This window comes from Rhinopithecus bieti, unplaced genomic scaffold, assembly GCF_001698545.2.
Source record: "Rhinopithecus bieti isolate Rb0 unplaced genomic scaffold, ASM169854v2 scaffold_27010, whole genome shotgun sequence".
Lineage (NCBI taxonomy): Eukaryota > Metazoa > Chordata > Mammalia > Primates > Cercopithecidae > Rhinopithecus > Rhinopithecus bieti.
Genome location: NW_016812757.1, coordinates 1,405,068 through 1,409,080, shown reverse-complemented (window position 1 = coordinate 1,409,080; position 4,013 = coordinate 1,405,068).

Here is a 4,013-nt window from a genome sequence, read left to right as displayed (position 1 = left end):
AAATATATTTTCATATACTTACTGGACATTTATATGCCAACTTTAGAGAAATGTCTATTCAAGCCTTTTATCCATTTTTAATTGGGCTATTTGACTTTTGTTTGTGAGTTATAAGAGTTATTTATGTACCCCAGATACTAATCTTTTATCAGATGTACTATTCACAAATATTTTCTCCCATTCTGTAGGTTACCTTTTTACTCTATTAATTGTGCTCTTTTATGCACAAAAGTTTTTCAGTTTGATGTAGTACCATTTACCTATTTCTGTTTTTGTTGTCTGTGCTTTTGCTGTCACAGCCAAGAAATTATTGTCAAATTCAGTGTCATGAAGTTTTTCCCCTATACGTTTTTCTAGGAGTGTTATAGTATTAGGTGTCAATTCCAGTCTTCAATCCATTTTGTTACTTTTAATGTATGCTAAAAGATATAGGTTCAACTTCATTCTTTTGCATTTGGATATTAAATTTTTGCAAAACTATTTCTTCAAGTGATTTTCCTTTCCATATTGAATGATCTTGGCACCTTTGTTGAAGATCATTTGACCGTATACACTATGGTTTATTTCTGGGCTCACTATTCTAGTCTGTTGGTCTGTCTGTCTATATGCTTGTGCCACACTGTTTGATTACTGTAGCTTTATGTCTTTTGCAATCAAGAGGTATGAGTCCTCTAGTTTGTTCTTTTCAAAATATTTTGCTATTTAGGATTCCTTGAGATTCCATATAAAATTCAAGATGAACATTTTCTATTGCAGCAAAAAAATGTCATTGGGATTTTATAAGGATTGAATTGAGTCTGTAGATTGCTTTAGGTAGTGTGAACATCTTAACAATATGAAATCTTCCATCTTATGACCATAAGATAGATTTCCATTTACTTGTGTCTATAACTTCTTTCAGCCATGTTTTGAGGTTTTTATTGTATAAGTCCTTCACCTCCTGAGTAAGGTTTATTCCCAAGTATTTTATTCTTTTTGATTCTATTGTACATGGAATTGTTTTCTTAATTTGCATGTAGGATTTTTCACTGTTAGTGTGTAGAAACACAACTTACTATTGTGTGTTAATTTTGTATCCTGCAACCTTGCTAAGTTTATTTATTAGTTCTAACAGGCTTTTGTGGAATCTTTAGAGTTTTCTACATATACTGATAAACAGAAACAATTTTACTTCTTCCTTTCCAATTCAGATGCACTTTATTTCTTTGTCTTGCCTAACTGCTCTGGCTAGGAGTGGTGAAAATGAGCCTCCTTGTCTTGTACTTGATCTGAGAGGGCACATTTTCCATCTTTCACCATTGAGTATGATGTTAGCTGTTGACTTTTCATACATGACTTTATTATGTTGAAGTAGATTCTTTCTATTCCTACTTTGTTCAGGATTTTTAATCATGCAAAGGTGTTGAATCTTGTCACACTACTTTTTGCATCAATTGAAATGATTATGTAGTTTTTGTCATGCATTCTATTAATGTGGTATATTATACTGACTGATTTTTATATATTGAAACATCCTTGCATTCCAGAAATAAATCCTACTTGGTCATGTCATAACGTCCTTTTAATGTACTGCTGAATTTGGTTTGTTAGTATTTTCCTGAGGATATTTTCATCAATATGTATAAGGGACATTGGTCTGTAGTTTTCTTTTCTTGTAGTGGTTTTGTCTGGCTTTGGTATCAGGGTCATGTTCGCCTCATAGAATGAGCTTAGAAGTGTTCCTTGTCTTCAATTTTTTGAAAGAACTTCAGGAGAATTAATGTTAGTTCTTTAAATGTTTGGTAGACTTCTTCAGTGAAGCTATCTTGTCTTGACCTGTTCTTTGCTGGGAGTATTTATTACTGGTTCAATCTCCTTACTTTTTCTTGGTCTATTCAGATTTTTTATTTCTTTATGATTCAATTTTGGTAGATTGTGTTTCTAGGAATTTATCTATTTCTTCTAGGTTTTCCAAACTGTTCACAGTATCCTGTTATAGTTCTTTTTATTTATAGGGTGTTGGTTATGATGGCCTCCTTTCATTTATGATTTTAGTTATTTGAGTTTTCTTTCTGTTTTTCTTAATCTAGCTAAGGATATATCAATTTTGTTGATCTTTTCAAAAACCAACTCTTTGTTTATTTTTTACATTGCATTTCTCTTCTCTATTCCATTTTTCTCTGGTCTAATCTTTATGATTTTCTTCCTTCTGTTAGCTTTGGATTTTGTTTGTCCTATTTCTAGTTTCTTGAGGTGTAAATTTAGACTGCTGATTAAAGATTCTTTTTCTTTTTTAATGTATGCATTATAGCTATAAACTTCTTTCTTACCACTACTTTCACTGGAACCCACAAGTTTTAGTATATTGTGTTTTTATTTATCTAAAGGTATTTCAAAAATTCCTGTGTAACTTCTCATTGACCCATTGTGTATTTAAGAATGCATTGTTTACATATTATGGATTTTGTAGTTTTCCTTGTGCTAGTGATTTGGTTGCATTCCATCGTGATCAGAAAAGATTCTTCATGTAAATTGAATCTTCTTGAATTTTAAGATTTGTTTAGGCCGGGCGCGGTGGCTCAAGCCTGTAATCCCAGCACTTTGGGAGGCCGAGGCGGGCGGATCACAAGGTCAGGAGATCGAGACCATCCTGGCTAACACGGTGAAACCCCGTCTCTACTAAAAGTACAAAAAACTAGCCGGGCGAGGTGGCGGGCGCCTGTAGTCCCAGCTACTCGGGAGGCTGAGGCAGGAGAATGGCGTAAACCCGGGAGGTGGAGCTTGCAGTGAGCTGAGCTACGGCCACTGCACTCCAGCTTGGGTGACAGAGCGAGACTCCGTCTCAAAAAAAAAAAAAAAAAAAAAAAAAAAAAGATTTGTTTAGGGGCCTAATATGTGGTCTACCCCAAGGAATTGGTCCATGTATGCTCAGGGAGAATGACTATTCTGCTGCTGGTGGTGGTCTTTCACAGTCCAATTGAAAGGTCTCTATTCCTTTATTAATCTTCTATCTGCTTGTCCTATCCATTGTTTAAAGTTAAGTATTGAAGTCTCTACTATTATTGTATTCTTGTCTATTTCTCCCTTTGATTCTGAAAAAGTTTGCTTCATATATCTAGGAGCTCGAAGGTGTTGCATAACTAATTATAATGGTTGTATCTTCTTGGTGAATTGACCCTTTCATTATTGTATAACGTCTTTTGTCATCTCTTTTTTATTTTTTTTTTGAGATGGAGTTTGGCTCTTGTCACCCAGCCTGGAGTGCAATGGCACAATGTCGGCTCATTGCAACCTCTGCCTCCTGGGTTGAAATGATTCTCTCCTGCCTCAGCCTCCTGAGTAGCTGGGATTACAGGCACCCACCACCACGCTCAGCTAATTTTTGTATTTTTAGTGTAAACGGGGTTTCACCGTGTTGGGCAGGCTAGTCTTGAACTCCTGACCTCAGGTGATCTGCCAGCCTCAGCCTCCCAAAGTGCTGGGATTGCAGGCATGAGCCACTACACCCAGCCTTTTGACATCTCTTGTAGCAGTTTCTGATGTAAAGTCTGTTTTCTCTGATATTAGTATAGTCGCCTCTGCCTTTGTTTGGTTACTTTTACAATATCTGTTTCCATCCTTTAACTTTCACCTGATGTGTATCCTTCAGTGTGTGAGTTTTTTGTCAAGAACATATAGTTGGATGGTGTTTTGCTTAGCTTTGTTCTTTTCCATTCAGCTAACTAATCTGTGTCTTTTCTTCAGGGAGTTTAATTCATTTACATTTAAAGTAATTGTTGACTGGAAAAGATTTGCTATTGCCATGTTCTTAATTCTTTTCTGTACATTTTGTGCCTTGCTTGCCCCTCCTTTCCTCTCATACTGCTTTCCTTTGCGTTTCATTGATATTTTTGTAGTGATATGCTTGATTCCCTTCTAATTTCCTTTTGTATATATTCTATAGGCTTTTTGTGGTTACCATTGAAATTGTATCATGCTATTTTAAACTGATAACAACCTACCTTCAATTGCATATGAAAACTCAACTTATTTAC